This window comes from Heliconius melpomene, chromosome 16, assembly GCF_056956725.1.
Source record: "Heliconius melpomene rosina isolate 202511_hmr_F chromosome 16, ASM5695672v1, whole genome shotgun sequence".
Classification (NCBI taxonomy): domain Eukaryota; kingdom Metazoa; phylum Arthropoda; class Insecta; order Lepidoptera; family Nymphalidae; genus Heliconius; species Heliconius melpomene.
Genome location: NC_140404.1, coordinates 6,686,935 through 6,711,939, shown reverse-complemented (window position 1 = coordinate 6,711,939; position 25,005 = coordinate 6,686,935). Strand labels below are relative to the sequence as shown.

Sequence of the window (25,005 nt, the reverse complement as noted above, 5' to 3'; positions counted from 1 at the left end):
GGGATACAGCGGGATGCTTAAAAAAAAATCTAAGTATTAATTGTACTTAAATTACAAAAAAAAACCGATTGATTTAACCTGTTATCAGTACCTAACATAAAAAAATAATATTTGAGTTTACCCTTCTAAGTGTCTTTACGATTTCAAGAATGTTAGACAACATAAAATAACAAACTGAGCCACGGAGCTCCAAACAAGTAACTTTTATTGTCCCCTTAAAAGAAAAACTTAAGTTATTGTTCACTTTTTCGGGAACGGTCAAGTCTATTACCTATCATTTATTTCTGAGAGTATAATAAAGCTGTTCTTATTTTGTTTTCTATCCATTTCTGTCTATAAGTTACCAATAAAGTAAATAATTCAACTCTAGCAAAAAAATATTTTATAATAGTTCTATTGCTATTTATATTATAAAATATCTCGGTATTTATGTATAATTTTTTTTCTGCTTCACGTTTCCCTGTGGCAGAGGGAACCTAGCGATTACCCACTCCGTTACCCACTTTCATTTTCCCCAGTACGAATTGAACCCATAACCGTCGCGTTTACAGTCACATGCTTGTGCTACTGCGTCACTCCGCGCCTGCCTCAAATATAAAATATAATAAATATTAGTATCATTGTAATTTTGTACATCATCTAAATTCTTAAAAACTTTAGTTAATCTTATTTAAGTTAGATTTTTTATTCTGGCTGTATCTATGTAATATTTGTAAATCCCGCAAAATGAGAAACATGCCTTTAGAAAAAGATATAGACAAAATAAAAGAAAACATAACACACGTATCCTAAGAAGTTAGCGATGGACATAAATATTGCACGACAATATTTTGGCCTTGACAAAAAAGGTTTACGAAAAAGTTCTCAATAATATATCACGAGACGTCCTCCAAGTACGGCTTATAGGAACTATTTGTAAATAAATGAAATCAAATATATCAGCTTCACGCTTTATTCCGCATATAGCAGGGTAGGCAGAGGGAACCTAGTGTTAAGGCACTCCGTTCCTCTTTTTCGCCAATTTGTTTAAAGCGTTGTATGTTTAGGGGCGGAATTCGACGCCTGGCTTTTGCCTTGGTGCCAAAGGGAAGATATGAAAATATTCATAAATAATAATTCATACCCACGAATGGGCATTGAACCCGTAGCCACATTACACAAATTTCACAAACATTGACAAAAAAATATTAAGCTTTCGAAGCTATTTCCACGCGACAGCTTTAATTCCTATCAAACTTATATTAAAATCTCGTTAGGGAGTTGTTTTAAAATTACTTACATCGTTATATATCGGGCAACACGATATTTAGTCACGCATCCACACCGTGTTTAGCGTTGGCGTCAAAATAAATTGGCCTAATAAAAAGTGTGATACCGTTACCTTAAGTGGAATGGTGGTTTATCGCTTTTACTGCACGCGATCGTAGTAGGTTCGATTACCGCAAAAGATTTTGTCCAATGAATCGGCTAAAATAAAAAAATATATCGGTTTGTTATCTCTTTTCAATATTTATTTAACTTATTTAATTCAATGTAAAAATTCAATGTAAGAGGCCAGCATAGAGCAGTAATAGAGCTAATAGTAAATTCGTTATCTCTATGGGTGTATGGATTTGTATGAGTATATGTGTGTCTGGTCGTAGCATCGTAGTTCCCAAACTGATGGACCAATTTGGATATAATTTTTATTTATTTGAAAGGTGATTTAATCGAGAGTACTCTTAACCATGATTCAAGAAAATATGCTCTGTAATTTGAAGACGAATTATCAATAAATCATTTATTAAAATAATTATTTATCTATGTTTTTTTTCAATAGAAATTTCATCGTGATATTTTCAATATTAGGTAATTAAAATTTTCTAGCTCTCTGTACATACTCGCATTTTTTCCAAATAATAAAAAATAATTTCAAGGCCAAAACTATCTCAATATTTTCATATACTTACACTAAGCTAGTACATTTTAAGCCAAAAATAAGAAGGGGAACCTAAATATACGACAACAGTCATAATTCCCGTTTCCATAGACCTCGATCATTGTCCGAAATGTATATAATGTTCCCCAGAGAAATCCCAACTGATAGTGCCTGAGACTTGACCCTGGTTACATCGAAGCAATCAAATGAAACGGTAATGATGCTTATATCTTTACTTCTTCTATTACTTCCCTTATCTTAAATAGGATTCTTATTATAAATTTCGAAGATATTACTTTTAAACTGCTTTGTATGGTAAATTTTATTAAATAAGTTTATTAGGAGTATATTATTAAATTAAGGAGTAATATTTTAAAGTTATTTTTTTTATTTTGTTAATTAGAATTGTTTTTAAGAATGATGAATGAAGAATAAATAATTAAAAATATTTATTAAATAACTGGAACTCGATTTATCGATTCAACGCGAAATATCTCATTTCCTCAAGTAGGAATCAAACCACGACTGGACTGAATTGAGAACAGATTGCAATTCAAATACTCCATTACTTTATCTTTAAAAACACAAAGATTAAAATAATTATATCACTATACAATAATAAAATAAAAACATTTTAAAAAGTTTCCACGATATACAATGCATCGCCATTATTCCATTTTAAATGTTTAAATAACCCCAGCTTCAGGTCACTGATCATTGGTGCCGGCCTCCATTATGTAGGCCGTAGCTTACCCTACCTGAACCTGAACAGTGTGTCGGTATTATTTTTTCACAAAAAAAGTAGAATAAGCTTATAATTAGCTGCTTATAAAAAAATAAATATAAGCTTTATATTATATTAAATAATATAATTATTTATTTATTTTCTTATAACATACCAAAGGCTTGAGATAGCGTATATGTCTGCATGTCATGGTGGTGGGTGTCGATCCCCACTCAGAATTATTAAATAAGAGAGAGAGAAATTAAAATATTTACATTTCTCCGCCCTGATTGACAAAGCGCGATGTTGAGTTCCTCCACTCTACATGCGATATCTTTAAAACTAGGCAAAAAGTGGGGAACGGAGAGTCTCTACATTAGGGTCCTGGTTCCTCCATTGCTAATAATTTAAGTCGGTTTTAATTTTACACCAGTGTAAGCTTCAATATGTTTATTAAGATTTAAATTATAATTTCACATTAAAATATACCACATGGTTAAATTCATTAAAATTATTGTATTGTAGCTGATCATCCGAAAAATACTATTTCATTTGTATAATCACAACAAATACAAATTAAGCTCCATAGGCTTGGATAATTTGATTGTCGGCATTAACTCACGTTGTAACAGTTGTAGAAAATATTTATGTATTTATCTATAACATGAGGCTAGAGGCCAGTCGTGGCCAGCGTGTATAATAAACGGCACAGGTTATGGGTTCAATTTCCACTAAAGAGAAAGGAATATTTAATAATTTCATTTCGTCGCTCTATTAAGGAGGCAAAGCGCGGCGTTGAGTTCCGCCACTCAAAGCACAATATCTCGAAAATTCGGCTGTATCTGCCGAATTTTCCGTGTAGTTGAAAATTGTTCTTCTGAATGTTCTATGATCAAATAAATGTATGCAGTAGATTTTAGAACTGGTCCACTTATAACTTTTCTAAGATACTTATATTTCCTAAAATGGAATAAATTATAATCAATATTTATTTTAAATTCCAAACAAAGAAGCTTATAGGTTTAACTAATGACTTTTATTCAAAATGTATAATCCTAAAATTATTTATTAGGAAAATATTCCACATTTTCGTATTAATTTTACGAAGGACATTGTTTCGAAGATTAGTGTGAACTGAATGGATGGTACGTGACTCGTTTTACACAATTACTTTAGAAATTAACTAAATTTCGGTTTATTTAATGAATTTGAAATTTTAGCCTCATTATTACAAAATATGAGACAAACAGTACAGCTAGATGCTTCCTTTGTTCAAATATAAAAATTATAATTATTTAAATTTTATATTTTTATTAATTTTGTAATCTTTTTTTATATACTACAAAACAATTTTTGAGGTTATGGTTATATTTAAATTTATTTATTCCTTAATTTAAGAGGCCTATGTCCAACAGTGAACGAAATTAGGCTGTTGCTGACGATAATGAAGGATTTAAACAAGTTAACTGAATTATTATTTATACTAATATTAAGTAATGGACGTGGGTTATTTAGTTTAAAAAAGCAAGTAAACATTTACAGTGTTTTCTCTCCCGCTTATAGTCAGAGCGACCGCTGTCCATTCAGCCATATATCATCTTTTCAGAGTTTTATCACGCCACGGCCGAGGGAGTTTGTACAATTGCGTAAAATTGTGGATGCTATTTTAAAAGGGACCGAAAAAATTATAGATATGGCAGGATTTTTGTTGGTAAATTTTAATTTTCTTTTGTAAATATATTTTGTAATGTTATTTACATACTAGGATTATATAATTAAATATTAAAATTGAATTATTATCTAGGAAAGAGTTTGATAATTTCGGATTGGGTTACCCCAGTCATAGATTCGGACACTATTGTGTTGAAATTATTATGTACCTCTAAATATTCTAATTATACAAGTAAATAAAATATGCTGTGAATTTTAACAAACCGAGAAAATATTTATTGTTTAGCGAAATGTAATTGGGAGTTTTTGTGTCTTATCAAGACTCTATGCCTTCTCTCTTCTCCTTACCTTCTCTGATGTATATTGGAGATGCGTTACAATAAAAAAAGGAATACAAAACGTTGAAACAAATTAGATATCTAAAAGGTTTAATTAGATATATAAAAGAAACGTTTAATAAATAGGAAATAAAACCTTATACCTTGTACATAAGTATAGAACTACTAAGATTGTATCTACAAACTGTATCACGAACATTTTTAAGCATCTCTAGCGGACTCGAGATCAACAATATCACCAATTTTACTGCAAAATCATCCTAACAAATCGATGCCTACCCAGCTCGAATCAGTGTAGAACACGATGTTTTGCTCATTTTATTACATTTACACAGCTATGGGAATTTGAACTCTAATACTTGTATGGAAAGGGCTAAAGTAGGAGAGTGCCAGGTAGTATAATGTCGCAGTTTCTCCAGTTTTCTACACGGTTACCTACGGCAGTCAATGATATACATGAATACTGTCCGGCGAAGTTCCTTTCATCGTTTATCGCGCACGGACGAGAGCACAATCTCTATGAAATAGGATAGTAGTCTATTTTATCCCAGGTATATATATAGACTATGGACTATGGACTTCTACTTGTATGGACTCGTATGTGAAAAAAATAGTTTTTTTTTAATATAGTATCTTCTATATATATAAAATCGAAAGGTCACTCACTTATCACGAATTATCAGAAACTACAAGTGCTAGGAATCTCAAATTTTGCATAGGAGTTACCTATAGCTCGCTAAGACGGGAATTTTATCAATATTCGACTTCTAAGGGGTTGTTTTTGGGGTCGAAAGTTTGTATGAAACTTCGTTACTATAAATGCTAGGAGTCTCAAATTTTGCATAGACGTCACTAGGACGTAGTCATGGAGACAGAAATTAATAATAACATAGTTCACGCGGGTGAAACCGCGAGCGGGCCGCTAGTTTTGTTATAAAACTTTTTATTTTTAATCAATAGTAATAGAATTACTATTGCACATTTATTAACCAGTTATATTATTTAATATTTCAAAATATATTTTCATGTAATACCATTTGGGACTACCATAACGCAGTGGTACAGCGTCTGGTTATAAATGAAATGGTTGTCGGTTCACTTCTCTATTAAGAACATTTAATTATTTTCAACAACATACAAGTAAAAATAATTAAATACTAGCGGCATTGAAGACTGTGAACGGAACGTTAGAAATTAGAAATTATTTACCTATATTGTTCTAAGCTATCATTTCATTCATTCATTCATTCATTCATTTCATTTTATATATAAAAATATCCACCATAAGGTGGGGATAATAAAGGGGTGTCGTGTCTATCAGTGTTAGTTTTCATGACCCGAATAGCTGAATGGTTTTATGTTATTAGCTACAATAAAGTCATTAGGCTATATGGGGCACTTTATTATAATATGAGTAAAGTGAATTTTCATATGGCAACAAAATTTATTATCAACAAAATTTTATGTTTAGCAATTTCATAAACATTTTCAGTTATAAACAGCTATGGAAAGTAATTAAATTTTTTTATTGTCAAATTTAATAACTACTAACAGAATAAAAATGGCGGTAATATTTTACGTACTGTTTAAGCGTACTGATTAAGAAAAAAAAAGGATTTTACATCAACTTTTTAATATTTTAAAAGTTAAATAAAAAATATATTTACAATTAAATAATACATTTCTCCCATACGAACTTTTTCTTTTAGTTCGCTTAAAGCTTTTACCTATGGAATCATGATACTAGAACGTACTATTCTATGATATCAAAGACTCAATTTCTAGCTAAAATAAACTATCAATCACCTCACGAAAACCAAAAGAAATATCTCATGATCTAAAATAAATAGCCTATTCCTATGAATAGAAATGCCTATTCCTCAAATGAACAATACTAATATAGATATGACTATGTTAACTTAATAAAAACACTTACACTTTTATTGTCTTCAGCTTTCAAATACATTTTTTTTAAAGTCTTATTACAGAGATGGCAGCCAAATTTAACCTTACTTAAGTAGATATAACATAACATTAAAATGATGAATAAATAATACCTAAAATAATCATATTTTAATATTCTAAAGAAAAAAATAGCAAAATTTACCTTCACTTGATATATCCATCAAAAGCGAACCTGAAAAGATAATAAGAAAAATATTAAATATTATAAAAGATGTAATACATTAATTCTAATTACACTTCACTACAAAGGGCACATCTGAACAATTGTAACATAAATTATTCAAAACTTGTATAACGTTTCTTTGAGGGTACGGACAAAAACGTCTAACGCTTTTTTTCATTTAAATGTATTCTTATTCTTTAAGAGCGGAAAGAAGTAGTGTTTGCGTAATGTCTACAGACAAGGGTATTTAACAAAAATATATTTTTTTTATTACAGTACTTTAATATTATTTTAAATAGCAATGTTACATTACATATTTTTTTTTAGAAAATACAATTTTAATTGCTTGCTTTAAACGGTAACTGTAGTTTATTCCTGCGAATCTACTCGTATATATAATCTTTTTGAAAATAATCAATTGAGCCTTTTAAAAAATAAAACAAAAAGATATACATCAGCGGAAAAACCTTTCGAAACCTTGCGTGTTGAATGGCGGAACTAAACCCCATGTTTGTAAAAGCATAAAAAATAGAAAAAAAGTCATCTCAACCTCAAGTGAGCATCGAACTCACATCCACCGTGTTTCCAGTTGTTAGACATTGTACCACTGAACTATTTAACCGTATTAAATTACCAACCATTCCACTTTTAAACTATGACTGAGAATTTTATCGATTCCCCCAATCATGACTATATAATGTTGCCTATCCTGACTTTGGCCTGCTTCCTTTATACTACGGACCCGAGTAGTAAATCATTTTAATAATTGATCCATCTCAAATATTCATAAAGTTCCAGCAAGAGGTGTTCCGGGAAAAATGGATGAAAAACGTTCTTTGAATATTGCTTGCACGACTGACCTTCCCACCCCTGGCGCTGCCTATATATTTAGATGATGTCAAAGACCCGTTTATACTTCTGAATATTCTTTTCTTTTAATATATGAAAATGTTTCTTAGAATGTTACATTAATATACAGTGAGTTTTGAAATACTTGTTGAAATTACATTTGAAATATGTATATTTATTCCAGCTCCAAGGAATCTAGTGTTAAGACACTCCATTCTCTATTTTCTGCCGTATTCTGGAGGCATTGCGTAGTGACTAAGGATTACTCGTAAATATTAATAAAATCAAATATTTTTAACATAGTATACATGTAGGTCTTTAAATAAAATTTACGCTTAAAAATTGTATATTTAAAACATGTACTAAAACTAAAACTTGAAATTTTACTACTGTTCAAAATATAACGTTACAGTGTCGAGTCTCCAAGGAAATTCGGTAAGGAAATACCCTTGCAAGTAAAATACGTTTCTCCGGATAAAATAGTGAAGCATAATGGTCCTTGTGCTTTGGTTGTGCTGTCTTTTCACATAATGTTAAAGTTTGGGTTCAGAGATTGAATCTATTACAAGTATATTTAAATTCTATACGCTATTTTACCTGTATAAAAATTGGTAAATACTGTTTCTGGAAAAAAAAATATTTCACTAGATGATAATAATAAATGATGAAGTATATTAAAATTTACTATAGGTTAAAAGATCTTCAAGAATCAATCACTTAATTTTGCGAAATAGCGTATTGGGTGTTTTTCTTTTCTTTCTTTCTTTTCACGCTGTATCCCGCAAGCAGGAGGGTAGGTGAAGTAGCCTAGTGTTAAGATACTCTTACTCCGCTCCCTAATTTCTGCCAAATTTTGAAGGCTTTGCGTAGGTAGTAGGGCGCGCTGTGCCTCGACTCCTGAGCGAAGAAATGCAAATATTAAATATTTAATTTTCTAAAGTAGGAATCAAACCTACAACCTGTCGCGTTCACATCCACACACTTGTGGCCTTGCGCCATGACTAGCCTCGACAGTCTAACGTAAATTATTAAAATTTATATTAAATATAAACATTGTTTCAAACAAAAATCAAAATCTCAATTAAATATAGATATATCGACCGTACCATCACTTATCAAATTGCCATCACTCGTAGCTTAAATATTGGAGCACGGCTGCAAGTAGGTGAAGCGGCACGACTGTCAAGGTGCCAGTCGTGCGAGCAAACGTAGGAATGGGGACAATCTTTTTTTTTTCTCTGAACGGATTGTAATTTTTCTTGAACGGAATATGTGACAAAAATATCATAGAAGTGCCTTCTAATTTCGTCACTTTTTAAAGTGTTATTGACATAGTCATTAATGTATACGTTATAATCTACAACTAATGTTCCTTGTAGAAAGATTAATGGATTTTATAAGACTCATGTACGAGTAGGTACATTTGTTAAACTAGCTTCTCTCTTACGGCTTCACCCGATAATGTTATTCTTATATAAAAGCCAAATTATACATAAATTGTAGCCTATGTCTTATTGCGATGTATAAGCTATGTTACTATAAAGTTTAATCTAAATCTGTTTAGCAGTTTTTGCACGAAAGAGGAACAAATATCTAGCTTTACAAACTTTCACATTTCTAATATTATTAGGATTGAACCAATATGGCTAGATGCAAAATTAACTAATACATAAGCACTTAATTTTTTTATTATCTTAAAAAATATATATTATAAATTACTTCACTTTTAATTTACAGAATCCTACGATATAAGAAAATCGAGAGTGCCCTGAATGGCTGTTAATTCATAATTTGAATAACAATGAACACAAATTTAAAGAATGAGGACAATTCCCGTTCCGCTGTCTCTTCTAGTCAAATTGATTTCCCGATATTTTAATTTACTTTTCCATGTTTTTTTGTGTTGAAGGCCGAATCTAATTAAGTAAATACTCACAGCTCTAACGCCTAAACAAATTCAGTATAATTTATATTGTAAAAATGTTCAAATTGTACATGGGAAAAGCTCAGTGCTGAGTTCCTCCACTTAATCTGGCGTAAAGTTGGGAACGGAGTGTATTAACACTATGGTTCTCTCTGTATACCCTGCTGTATGCGAGATCCAGCGTGAAGATGATTTCTTTTTCAAATTGTATATAGTCTTTCCTTTAAACACACATAGAAATAATTATTTTACGTCTTAAAACATTTAGGTTAGTTACTTATAAACTACTAGTATTATATAGCTAAAGATCAAACTTGTCCAAGTAAAACAAAACTTTGCTTTTAGGCTTTCTATTTAATGAAAATAAACTTTAATATCAGTTCTAAACTTATGAAATCCATATTTTAATCTGGAGTTAGATAATATCGGTAAAATTCTTTGATATATAAGCAGTCGCTGGAGGGCCCAAAAGTTTGGAAACTCAATAAATTTGAATTATGATTTCGGCGAAAATTTACGTCTGTGAGATTGACTGCATTCGTTAGACAGTTTTCGAATGAAGATTGTTATTAAAATGGTGGTGATTATTTATCAAAGATTTATAATAAAGCTTTGAAAAAAAAAACAGAGGCCAGCCGTGGCACAGGGGCGTGACAAGCGTGACTGTAAGCATGCAGCATGACACATGACAAGTTGTGGATTCGACTCCCACTCGAGGAAATGAAGTATTTTAATTTCTTCGCTCTGGTGTCGAGACAAAACGCGGTGTTAAGTTCCACCACTCAACACATAATGCCTATTCTGCACCATGCGGGATAGAGCGTGAAGCTGAGAAAGAACTTTGAAATTTACTTTAATATACCATAATAGCCATGTTTTCTACTTATATGTGTTCATATGCAAGTTTATCAAGGAGATCGTTGAAGAGTCTACCGCTATGACGCAGTACGGCAGGGACTGCCCATTGTTGTTAACGCTCTATCCGCATGGGGAATTGCTTGGAAAAATGTCTCGTTAATGTCAGTGGAGATATTATATTACTTAAAGTATACATATATCAAATAAATAACTAACTAAATTAATATATAAAAAATCCTTATTGAACATATTTTAAAAAAACGGCAATTATATATTATTTAAACACAAAACTAGCTCACTATGCCAAACCAGGAACCAAATCACATATTCCTAAACCTACATAAGTTACTTTTTCTTAAGAATCCTTCAGCAAAATATAGTCTACTCCGCTCCTCCGAGACTGCTGCCGTCATAAAGTAAGCTGTGCTCTAAATCATGCAATAAATTATCGAGCATGAAATATTCAAACGATTCAGCTGGCGGCGTGTGAAAAACTGAACCTCCACTTTTCCGCTTCAATCTACTATTAGAAACTTAGCTGAATTAAAAATATATTACGTATATATATATAGTAGGACTGTACGTGTGTTTGTTTAGCGTTTCTCGTCTATTTTATTTCAGTTATTTTTTACTATTGCTAGAATTTATACGCTTATTTGGTTTATTCTAGGACTTGTTAGAAGAATATTTAGAAATTGGTTATAGTGGTGGTGGTGTGTTATTATGTATTTAGTTTATGCATATTATGTATATACAATTCTGGTATGATGTTCCATTTTCAACGTATAGCATGGTAGGCAGAAAATACAGTGTTAAAACACTCTAAATATTTAAAAATGAAAATAATTAATTCCCCAAGATAACCCCCATGATAATTGGAAATCGAATTCACAAACGTTGTGCTTAAAATCAAACACTGTGCCGCTGAGTCAGACTGCAGTCTTCACCATATATATATTGTTAGAAACTATTGGAAATATTAAATAAAGTGGGAAAGGTAATGAATTAAAACAAGGCTTCAAATAATTATTAAACAACCAAAGGGAATTATCTAGCAGTCTAATAATAATATCTGGTTCTAAAGAATCCATCGGGCGGAGTGACGTTAGCGATCCTTTTCTTTCGGTCGCTGTTGACAGCCCATAAAAGTGCCAGCCAGCAATTAGAGCCGTTCTTATATAACCTCTATGGTCATTATTTGATTATTTCTAACACGGCCTCTCCTGACATGGCAGCGTCCCGATGCCTTCCTTCGTTTCATAAGAAGGTCCAGCTTCATCAATATTAGTAGAGCTCACATTACTAGTTTCGTTATAATCTGTCATATGAAATAGAATTAGTTATTGTAATAAGTAACGTTAGTAGTAATTAGTTTCAAATATAATTGTCAGTTTGTATCTGAAATCTGTCCTTGAACATGTATCTTTGAACTTTCGTATTAAACAATGACACAAGAATGAAAATCAAATATGCGTGGTAGGATTTTACTTCAGATCTCTTCTCACGCAACCGGATACTAGATGCATTAGAATTACATCAGTCTCTTGCGAGTCAATCCGACACCTACAAATTAAACATTAACTCAGAAACCAAATAGAAATAGTAGGATTTTGCATCGGATCTCTTCCCACTCACCCGAATACTAAATGCATCAGGATTTACACCAGTCTCTTGTGAGTCAATCTGACACCTACAGGGGTTTACAGTAACTAAAAAATGCAAACAAACATAAACTGTAGACTTTGGCATCAGATCTCTTCTCACCCTTGTGAGTCACTCTGACACTACAGAAGTAAGACCGGACTTACTGGGTCTCTAGTCAGCCTGGGCCCCACCGACGCAACCACATGCCTCCTCACTAACCTTTAGTTACCGTACACACAGCACTGCGCAAAACACACTAACTAAAAATTACATAAGCACCATGTACAACAAAAACATGGTGAGTACACAAATAGTTTGATACATAGTCAAGAACAAATAGATACTAAATGGGAAAATTATCAATCAAAGAAAGCAGCACATGTATCTGGTGTCCATTCTCCTCGCCATAGTACCAGCCATGCATGTCATACCATGTATTATTTTATTTTGGCTCGGCCTAACCTGACCACAAGGAAGAGGATGTCTAATCTTTACAGTTATTTGGTAAAGTATGCAAACTTTATCGATTTCGTCACACCACGTGTGGACGTCATAAATATTGAGGCAAAATCGGAAACATAATATTGGTTTGATCTCACCGTGAAGCTCAGCTGTATTGCTCTACTGGTGTTTGTCGTCCCACAGATAACGGCAACTCTGGTAACAGCGTTGGTGTTGTTTAGGTTGATGTCGATGGTGCAGGAGCACATTGTGCCGCACCCAGCACCAACACGAAGTCAGACTCCGCGGCTTTGTCTCGCGAAGTGATTAATAGGGGAGAGAGTTCGCGTACGGCGTCTCCCTCTAGTTTTGAACGTCCACTATCAGAATACATTGCTATGTAACTCTACCCGATTACACAAAAATATTAGAAAAATCAGGAATGGGATGGCTTAGTAGCTAAGGCTTCTATCCCACTTCTGATGTTAGAAACTATTGGAAATATTAAATAAAGTGGGAAAGGTAATGAATTAAAACAAGGCTTCAAATAATTATTAAACAACCAAAGGGAATTATCTAGCAGTCTAATAATAATATCTGGTTCTAAAGAATCCATCGGGCGGAGTGACGTTAGCGATCCTTTTCTTTCGGTCGCTGTTGACAGCCCATAAAAGTGCCAGCCAGCAATTAGAGCCGTTCTTATATAACCTTTATGGTCATTATTTGATTATTTCTAACAATATAATCACTGGCTATAAATTTCAATTTTGTTAAGACGTTATTAATAAAAATAAACCTCATCTATGGACGTTCGTGTATTCATTTCGTCTCTATAACATGTCCAAATAAATGTTACAAAATGCTATCGACAACAATAAAAACCCAATCTAAGTTGTTTCACAGAGGTGATTCACCAGGAACGTCGGAGTCAGTCCTCGATGGACATAAACTGAGCCTACAATAAAACTAAACGAACGTGATGTGATTTCTATGAAGTGTTTTCTCGAGGAACTCGTACGGACGGTTATGTTGCTAAGAGTTATAGGTGGTGATAAAATTTTAGCGCTTACTAACACTTCTACTGGTAAAGTTTGCTTTAACAAATGAAGTAGACTCATTAAATTATATTATCGTTATAAGTGAAGATAATTAAAGAAATTTTAATTTAGTATTTGTATGTGATATTGGGCTAAATGAACATCTATGTTAAAAAGAAACAATTTAAGAACTAAAGAGCATAAAATAAATTAATTAATATTTAATTTAGAATACTTCTTATGCTTAATTAACTTTAATGTTATAACAATCATATTATTGGTATTTGCTATCTACTGATAGTATCGAAGTCGGTGCCAAGACCTAAAGTAAATAAAATTTTATATTAAAAACAGCTTAAATTAATATTGGAAAATTACTATTCTAAGTGAGTGGCGAGCATTGGGGGAGGCCTATGTCCAGCAGTGGACCTTAAAAGGCTGATGGATGGATGACTAGTCTAAGACTACTTAGTGGACCTGAAGCTGCTTATCACCTCTGCAAATTACCACTTGCTTAAGTTTTGTCAGGGTAAAAGTAAAAAAATACATGTCTGAGATTAGAACCTTCAACCATCGCAGTATCCAGACGATTTCCCAAATCCACAATGCTATCAGTCCATAAGAATCACCAGTACTTCCATATGTTTTACAAATCATCATCATTTATTACGTAACTGATGAAACCGAATGAGCTTAAGCGAGGGGATGAGCATATATTATCACATTGCAATATCCAGATCTACAACTTAGTAAACTGTGCGACCTCAATACATAGCGTTGCGTGAATTACGAGCTAATGATGTTCTATAATATGAATTAATTCTCCATGTGAAGAATGAAATGCTAGTGTGTGAATAAATGCTTTATTTGTTTTCACTGTATAGCACGTCTCTATTAATGTAGTATCTGCAATTCATTTACTTTTCAATAGAAAAATTGTTTCAGTAATTTTAATTTTGTACGTAAATTAGAGAATGTAATAAAAATATAGTCTTAAAATATCTGAAATAATTAATTAATTTATGATAATTTTTCACATCGTACATTATTAATAGAGACATGCGGTTCTGTCAAAGGATTATTTTTTTATTTTAATCTATTTATTTTTTTACGGATGAAAACAGTGTTGTCACTTTTTAACTGCAACCATTCTTTGTATCTTCAAAGCTAACGAACCTGATTATTAGTTTATATATTTTATAGTTTAACAGATGCTATTATATCTTCATGCCTCAAATACCTGATTTTGTTTAGTTTTAGTATTTTTTAATTAAAGTTTTAGATATCTTATGTAAATTTTGTTAATTTGTCTGAATCTTTCTTCGAAATAATAATGTATTCTATTAATTAGATTTATAATAAACGTGTTCTCCTTAGTCAGCTTTCATTTTCCTTTGCCTTCAATTACATTTGCTCGAAGTCGTTGCTGCTTATGGAGTCGTAACGTTTCTTTCTGTGTTCCATTTCATGAATGATTCTTATTTTACTTCCTTGTGTGGTCTTGTTTCATCAAACATTTTATGTCAAAGAGACGACCGTCTGGCGTAGCGATTATTTATTTACTTAGCTTAGTTCGTTTATATGAGATAGATACGTAGTATTTTTAAATCAACATATATAAAGATTTGAATTAAATAAAATGTACAATTTCAAATAACATTTTAAGAGTAATAAAAGCTAAGAATCGGTGTATTATATAAGATAAATTTAAATATTTCAATTTACTTTGGCAAAGAAGAACTAGTTAGGTATCCTATAGTGACCATAATAAACTAACAACTGGGTAAAAACCCACTCCACAAATTCCTGCATTCTCCAATTTATCTTTCCATGAAATTCCCAGACGTGTTGAAAACGTTTCGGCGATTTCGGCATATTTTTAATTTCTCACCCCTGAATTTGAAGGGGGAGGGAGGGCAATAAGAGCCCCCTCTATTTTACCGGCACTCAAACTGGGTGCACTGATTTGATAACGCCGTTTGTTTCAAGGGCTACTCTTCAGAACCATCACTTTCAGGCCAGTTTTTTAGTAATTGAATCCGTTTCTTACATTCCAATTTAAAAGAATTTTAATTAAAATAAAAACCCTCTCTTTTGATAAGAAAAGTTATTCCGTTCAAGAATCTTAGCGCCGAGATCACAAAATAATAGTAACCATAAGATTGACAAAGTTTCGCGAAAAGGAAAGTTAAATTAGCCCTCTCTCCTAATTTCATTCATCTAACTTCGATAAAATAACTTCAAAAGACGTCCTTTCTTACATTAATAAAAGTGATTGCTATAGCAAGAGAAAATACGCCGTACACAAATATTTCATAATTCTGAAACCTTTTTACGTTCCCGGAAATGTGTATCTACCATATGAGGCTACAGTTCCGTTTAGATCCAATTATATATTAATGTTATATTTTTTTTATATTTCTTATTCAATATTACTAAAAATAGAAAAATAGCTTTCTCTCTTATTAAGTTTTCATTTTTAACAATATTCTTTTTAACAGAAAGTGGAAATATATAAAAGTCTTCAACAGAGATGCTAATAACATAAATAAAATGTAATATTAGAATTTCTGAATGATATACAAGAGCATCATCCGACCGGTTCTTTTATACGACAGCGAATGTTGGCCAGCACTATCTCAGCACACTCAGGAGCTTCACGTCACGGAAATGAAGATGCTGAGGTGGATGTGCGGCGTAACGCGGTCTGACCGCATACGCAACACATTCATTCGAGGTAGTCTTGGGGTCCGTGACATAGCGGATAAGCTCCAAGAGCGTCGCCTGAGATGGTTTGGCCGTTGTTGCACGCCTAAGAACTATGTCGGATGCAAGTGCCTTGCTATATCAGTTCCTGGTGTAAGACCTCCTGGATGCCCAAGGAAGCGCTGGTTAGATGTCGTGATGCAGGACATGAGAGCCAATGGTCTAACCACCGAGGACGCAAAAGACCATGCAAAGTGGAGTAGGTTGAGTAGGAGGGCAGACCCTGGCAATAGCCGGGATTAATGCGAGAAGGAAGTAAGTAAGTTGTAAAGTACGACGAACAAAAGAAACATACATATATGTATTAGACTAGAGTACTAATAATTGTGCAGTTTAAGCAGGCGTAGCCGCGGGCGGGTTGCTAGTTGTATAATAAAACATAATTTCAACCAGAACCAGTACGTAAAACTAAATATTGACTTTATATAGTCCAGTCTGATAACATCCTAAGCAAGTTTCTACATAATCTGAGCCGAGTTTATGATGTGCTTTTAGAGTTACGAGTATATCAAAGTACCTAGTTGTTTGTTCCTGTGAAATATTATTATAAATTATATCGAAAATTATATCTAAAAGATATAAATAATGTAATTAGTTATAATTAGTAATTAATGCTCTAAAGTGTTAATGTTTTTTTAATTCTTCATTTGTGGTATTTGTGTTAAGTACGATTCACTTCGCCAATGCATGGAAAAATACAAAAAAGTGATAAAAAATAAAAAAAATAAATACTATATTCCTTAAAATATTTACAAAAAACCTACGAATCGGTTAAAAAAACACAAATATTCTAAAATTATGGAATGACCAAACAAAAAACGATTTCGTTCTAATATTTCACAAGTGACGTTAGAACGGACGTGACAAATTCCACGAGCACACAACACGTTAAAATCTAATAGAATTGATCAATCAATATTTGCAATTTTTATGTAACGAAGTCCAATATTGTTTCGTTTGTCAACAATTCCATTTGAGCTTGAAGTGCAAATAACGTCCATTGTCTAACAAGCATAAATGTCAGCTAACTTGGATGTCAATAATTGTTGCCCTGTCGGAATTCACCTAGTGAGGCTAGCGTAGGGCTATTAAGTGCTTGAAATTAAAAATACCGTTGAAATGTTGAAAGTGGAAGTATTTGTAGAAATTAAAAAATGATTAGATTTTTTTTTAAATGTTTAGGCTCGTTCCATACGTGTTCTTCACTTGTATGCATTGCATTGAATAAGGCTTTCGATTAAACAACGCACTCAAATTGGTTATGAGTGGATCAAAGATTTAGGGGCTACGGTGCCAGAGACAAACATTCATGTCTTCCCGTTATATCTTTTTGGCACAGACAAACAGACATGTCTGTTGTATCTCTTTCTTTTTCTTTTACTCCAGATGCAAAAGGACAGATGTTAAAAAGAGATAAACAAATTGTCTCTAGCCTCTGTAGATAAATTCTGTCATACAAAAATGTGTGAAATTGCGCTTCGTCGTAGTAACACATGAGATGCAGTTTTACGAATGATTTTTTTTATTTAACACATTGAAGTAAAGGATTATTTTAAATTGATGTCCAGAAATAAAGTTGAGGATCAAACAAATGAATTAATAAATATACTTTCTAAACAAATGACAGATCTCTTTATATGGAATCATCAGTAACTTCTACTACAACATCATCTATATTACTACTCATAATGATGTAACAACAATTATATTGCTACTCATAGTGATTTTACCCTACTCCTTTTCAAAAATCATAAAAGATTTCACATTATCGCTTTTATTTGAAAAACAAAAGTCACATCACTAGTACTTTCTATATCGCTTTACGTAAACGTACCTATCGGCTTCCCACGATATCATTTTTAAATATTCAATTAGGCTTCAAAGTCTTTCTGTGTTTATTAATTAGCTTCTTGAAATGTTTATTTTATAAATAGTTGGCTTAAGAAAAGAATACTCGAAAAGAGTACTAATTACTTATATTTTATTCTATGCTTTTTATTTACGTGATGAAAAAATTAATTACCATAGCTTTAAAAAAAAAGAACATTTTTAAGTGTTATTTCACACACTACAATAAGTATTAAAACTATAGTATTTTTATAAAATATTTTTAACGCTACGAATCATAAACTAAATATTGATATCGGCTGCCTTTACTCAATAGAGTTCTTAATAAACTTTCTAGATGTAGTCTACGGTTTGCGAATACAATCGTAGATGATAAATATTGATTGCTTATGGTAATAAACGATCTAGCTGCTAAATTGTGACCGAAAAATTTTTGCCTAAAAAACCCCCAGGTATTTTATATGCAATTACATTTTTTTTTAAGCTAAGAGAGAATTGATAACGACAATGATAGACACTATGTTTTCTTTATGTAGACATTTGTAATAAAAATATATACTTCAATAGAATTACAAATCACGTAAAATAAATAACAAGACAACCTAAGACAAATGGGGGTCACAAAGGATGCAATGTAAGTATAACCCTTCTTCACCCAAGTTTTAAAGCTTTTCACCTCCAAATGAAGTTTTAATCCTTATCGAGTTGGTAATAAAGGCAGGGAGTCCTTTTTGAATTTATCCTTCGTCTCGGTGCCCTACATCCCAACAGGGTGTGTTTTCATTTCGGATTTACCACGAAGTTCGCGCCAAATCCGAGCAGCTGCGTTATTTCTACGGGATATTTTCTTTTCGTCTTCGACATACGATCTTGACGACTGGCTTTTGTGATTTAAAAAGATTTGCAGAGGCAAAACCGCTTAACGTTCCGAAGTACGCAATGTTTTGTAGATAAACGAGACGTTTCTATTTGAGTCCATTAGAATATATTTTTATAACGTCACGCTGTATCCCGCACATAACAGGCAGAGGGAACCAAGTGTTAAGACACTCTGTTCCCTAAGCTCCTTCCGCCAAATTCTGGAGATGAAAGATGCATATTGAGTAGTGGAACTCAACGCCACGCTTTGCCTCGACAACAGAGAGAAGAAAATGGAAAAATTAAATATCTTACTTCCTCGAGTGAGAATCGAACCCATAACCTGTCACTTTGTGCCCCTTTGCCCAACTAGTCTCCTATTAAAATATGCCTCATTATTTTAATGTATGTTCAAACAATGTCTAAAGATAAAATAACGAAGAAAGATAACAATCATGTTAAACGGACACATCACTTACAATTATATGCTAGTAAAAATATCTTAAACTTTGTATTTAAAAACTATTTTATTAAAATAAAATACAATTTATTATTAAAACTAGTTCTTAACTATAAGAGTGCTGGTAGTGGAATTGCCTTATCCTTAAGGTTGGTCGGCTTTAATACAAATTCGGGTGTCCCCACCCCTTTGGCTCGTTTCCCACGATGCTTTGTTTCTCATGGAGTTATTATATGAAATTCCCTGGAAGTCGGAAATCAGCGAGCCTATTGTCATCGACATCCAAATGTTCATGTGCCCCAACATGTGCAGCAGGGTTCTCGTAATGCTTTTATAGAACTTTCTCTCGGAGTCATAAATCTACCATAGGCCCACATGCCGTCGAGCTCTTGTTTTATATTTATTATCTTTTATTTAAACCATTTGTTACAACAATGCTAGACTAGGTTGACTGTCCCCCTCCAAATTCGAAGTACATGTTTCGAACGAAACCTGGATCTGAGAATTTAAACAAAAATTAGGCATATCAATATAATAATAGTTATAATAGTTGTCAACCATATTATACTATGTCGTGATTTTCATAGTTAAATGTTGGAATTTCATTTATTCTCCATTTCCATTAGCTGTAATTCTTTTTCCATCGATGGTTTTTTCCATTCGACATCTTCCGCTATTCACAAGTATTCTTTTATAAAATATTTCCTTTGCATATTAATGTTCTAGTTCAGTATAATCTTCGACATCATATATTGTATGCTATAATTACCGTTCACATTATAGGATAGGAACAGGGAAGGTTGTATTGGATAGTAGGTACAATATTTCATATTTTCTATATACTACTTTACACAATTATCAATAAAAAATCATATTAAATTTACAATACAATCTAGTATTTACTGAAACAATTTTTATTTTAATATGTTCTAAAATAATATGTATACTTTGATATCTGTGATTTACATCTTTCTAATTTATGTATAATAATTTTTATTTCTAACTTATATAATTATTGTATAGCACTTTCCATCTAATATTTGAGTAGGTTTTACTACATTTTCCGAAGGGTCTAACTACTTGAACTTATATCCGAAAGTATAGAGGATTCTGAAACAATTAGTTCCTCTACGTGATAAATTTTTCCATTGCTTATTTTATATTTTTTATGCGGTTCTATACTTAAGATTTTGTATGGACCCAGAAATCTTGATTTCGTTTTGTGCCTATCTATCATTGAATTTTTTAAATAAACCTTATCATCTATTTTAAATACTTTTGGAGGCTGAATCAATCTATCATTCCTATAACTCTTTTGTTTTCTACATAATTCACAATTTAAAATATATTTCTTAATAATCTTTCGCATATTTTCAAAATAATATTTTTTCCGTAATTGCTTATAAACACTTTTAATACCTGCATGTTTATTATTTAATAAATGACACTCTTTAATTAAATGTAATTGTTCCTCTTTTTTATCTATCTCTATTAAAAACTTAGTATATCTTATTGGCTTAAACTTACTATGACCAAAATATTTCCTATATACTTCTAAAACTTTATAATATAATTTTTCATTAGGTATTATAAACGCATATTTTTCTTTACTTAAATATTCTAACATAAAATTTTTTATAACTTTTTCCTCATTATTTGGTGGAATATAAAAATACCACATACTTTTTTCATATTTCGCGTTTTCGTAAGGCGCACTTTCAAACACTACACGTCTCAAACATTTCGGTGGATAATTGTTAATAATTGGTATGCCACTATCACTGTCTTGTTGGCATGAATTTATTGTATTACTTAACTCAGTATTTACAGGATTTTCTATTTCTATTTCATATGGTTGTTTGTCTAACGATATTTCCTCATCGGAATGAGCCAGTAATGAATCCGAGGTTGTATGGGATATTTGAGTTACATTTAATGCATCTGCAACGTGATTTTCTTTATCTTTCACATGTTCTATACTATGTGATATTTTTTCGCGGTCAGCAACTTCGTGAAAATTTAAATTAATATTATCAAAATTATTTTCATGGTGGAATACTTCCTCAGCAACAATACCTTTCCCTAAATTGATCTGACCAGGACGCAATGGAGGGGCTGATTGCATTGAAACATCCCCCATTTCCTGCGGGATCCTATTTGTATTAGGATGATATTGGTTCCTTTTAAAATAACTATTCTGCGGCCTAGTAAAAAAATTATTTGCATTCGGAGTCCATTGATTTTTATTATGATGGTAATTATTATTATTATAAAAATTATTATTATTATTATGTCGCATCGGAAAGTGATTCGATCGCGATGTAGACGGATAAACATGTCTCTGGTTATAATTAAAGTTCGATTTATATTGCGGATACGCATTTTGATGTACATAACGCCGCGGCGGTAAAACGTTATAAAAATTTGGTTTAAAGTTGTCATATCTCCCTTCTGCTTCTAATTGCAATATTCTAGTTGCCGTTTCATTAAAATTACAGTTAGATACATATATTTGGTCATGATACGGTAAACTATTTCTTAAGGTGTTCTGGGCGGTATTTATGTACGGCTCCATTACCTCATCTACTAAAAGTTTTTCACTATATTTATCTAATAATTTACTTCTAATAAAAAATAACTTTTGTTTTAATTCGAATATTAAATCTTTATATAAACCTTTTCTCTTAACATTTCCTAACTCTATTAATAACGTATTTAAATCTCTATTATCTCCGCATTCTCTTTTTAATGCTAATTCTATATTATTCCATTTAAAATCATGCTCAATCATAGATATTGATATAGCAGCTTTAGATTCTAATTTACTTAATAATAACATAACATTTTGTGGTGTATCTCCACCCACTATTTGTAGCCATTGCTTAGCACAGTTAATATAATTATATAAAGTAAATGCATCGCCCTTATACGAAGGGACGAACAAAAGTAAGGTTTTTGGATCCATTGTTTAATGTAAACACGGGACTCTAAAATGGTAGGACGACTGACTCGCGCTACTTTCACTACTCTCACTATCAGAAGGAGAGTGAATAACACTACTAGTATTCCTATAGCTATTTTATACAAAAGTTGGGAGTTTCAGATGGGAAGGAATGGTGACAAAGATAATGCTACTTGGTACTTACAGAATGCTCACGACGGCAGCTTCCTTGATCATTTTCTTCCACTGATAACAGTATTTTTACGTATTTATATGGTTTCGTTGCCTAGCCATAGTCTTGAGAGACTTCGCGAAACTTTTTTGCGGAATTACTTATGATTGCGCGTTTTGTTCACTTAGCTAGGCCCCACGTTGGGCGCCAGTAAAAATATCTTAAACTTTGTATTTAAAAACTATTTTATTAAAATAAAATACAATTTATTATTAAAACTAGTTCTTAACTATAAGAGTGCTGGTAGTGGAATTGCCTTATCCTTAAGGTTGGTCGGCTTTAATACAAATTCGGGTGTCCCCACCCCTTTGGCTCGTTTCCCACGATGCTTTGTTTCTCATGGAGTTATTATATGAAATTCCCTGGAAGTCGGAAATCAGCGAGCCTATTGTCATCGACATCCAAATGTTCATGTGCCCCAACATGTGCAGCAGGGTTCTCGTAATGCTTTTATAGAACTTTCTCGCGGAGTCATAAATCTACCATAGGCCCACATGCCGTCGAGCTCTTGTTTTATATTTATTATCTTTTATTTAAACCATTTGTTACAACAATGCTAGACTAGGTTGACTTGCTTGTGAATATTTAATATTGTAAATATCAATTGTATTGTACATTACAATTTCTTCAATTCCAATTCAATTATTGAATTCTTTTATGAGGTTAATACCTCATGTGTTTGCGCCATCTGCGAATCTCTTCCACTTAGGCTGTTGTTGTGCTTATTACCGCTTTTTTAGCATTTTACTGTAAAAGGTTTTAACTATTTTTGTATAGTAAAACTTAATTAATCCATTATAATTGTTAAATATTATAGATTGACATTAAATTTTGCTATTTTTATATGATACATATTTACAATAATAATAATAATACATATATTTTGTTCTGGTATAGAAATAAATACTACAAAAAGATTATATAATAGAACAGAAAAACTTCTATTTTAAAGTATAATATCATGCATATCCTTCAAACTGTCCTAAATACTCGAGTTGGTATCTCAGCTTATGATAGTTCCACATTACCCTTGAACCGTAGGTGTCTAGAACATGCAGATAATATCAACTGAACGTGCCAACGTGCTTGGTTTCCTGAGAGCTCTCCAGACACTTTCATAGTACTGCTTTAGACGTGTATCTGTACATACATTGCTGTACACTTATAGGCGTAGAGTATAACAGTACTGATTGTTTATGCTGGAAAAATCTTCGTTCTATATGATAAATTACTTAAAAATATTGTACGTTTTAAAATAATATTAAACAATATAGCAGATTAGCCTATTTCTTTTTAGCTTAGTAAATAGATTTGGTTACTCCGTGTTATTGATTCTTAAATTACTTCAAAATAAAGAAATGAATGAAAAATTAAATACAAAATATTTTATTTATTGTTTTAAATGTGCAAAAACGTGTGCTTGCAATAAACCTAAGAATAATTTTCTCAATTCTATTGCAGCATATACAAACAAATATACAAATAATTAATATTATTTTAAAATGAAACCAAAGGGTTAAAATGCCTCTTTGATACGACATGAAACCTACCTTATAACCAGCTGGACTGTAACACTTGCAAATCCTACTATAGAACAATCCACAAATCTTAAAAAAAAAACTGAAAGAACCACTAGACCTTAACACATTCAGAAATAATTCTCACCATTGGATATAAAATTACTTATTTACATTCAAAGAAGACAGCGATCGCGTGTTACCGTCTCGCGCGTCTCGACTCAATGTGTCGGATGCTTTGACGGGACGTGATTTTTAATGCAGGAAGGTGTTTGATATGAGGAGTCAGGAGGAGACGTGGTGACGCGGCGGCGGCGCGGCAGTGACTGGCCGGGGCGGGGGCCCCACTGGCCCCACTGCGCGCCGCCCGCCCTAACGCCGGGACGCCGATACAAAATTAATACTTGTTTTGCTAAGAGCGATTTCGATTTGTCGGGCCCCAAATTTGGAAAGTTTGATCTTGTTAGCAATTAAAGTTGTCTTGATGTGCTCGTAGCTGCTCCTCGGAGCCTTCGGGCGATTGTAAGTACAAGAATTGAACAAGAGTTGAATTTTAACTTCAATCCACTCGGAACTTTGCTCTAACTATTTTATTGCATAATAAATCAATTTGTTTGTGTGAAAAGGAAATAAAATACACCGACTAACGTGTTACCTGTATCGACAGACTGACCGTTCCTGGGAAATTCACAAATTCCATTTTTATTAAACTGAAGTGGTTCCAATATTTCCTGAACTTCGCGGAAGAAGCGAAAAGTTCCATTTCCCTCGTTTAGAAACTCGCACAGAAATTGATGCACCGTCAGCTCGTTTGCATGACATTATAGTAACTCTCGATATTTGAAAATGCG

At 32.3% G+C, this 25,005-nt stretch overlaps 1 protein-coding gene across 2 annotated transcripts in view; it reads right to left on the bottom strand.

Moving 5' to 3' along the window:
* The window catches only part of Sema2a (Semaphorin 2a), a 301,672-nt gene extending 277,192 nt beyond the window's left edge, over positions 1-24,480 (bottom strand). The window contains exons 1-2 of one of the 2 annotated variants that reach the window (XM_085199139.1): positions 24,188-24,480; positions 6,759-6,788 (exon numbers count right to left, since the gene is read on the bottom strand). The gene's annotated coding sequence lies outside the window, so the exon portion shown is untranslated. The remainder of the gene's footprint in view (positions 1-6,758; positions 6,789-24,187) is intronic. The other variant, XM_085199141.1, reaches the window with a different exon arrangement.
* Positions 24,481-25,005: the final 525 nt, after the last annotated feature.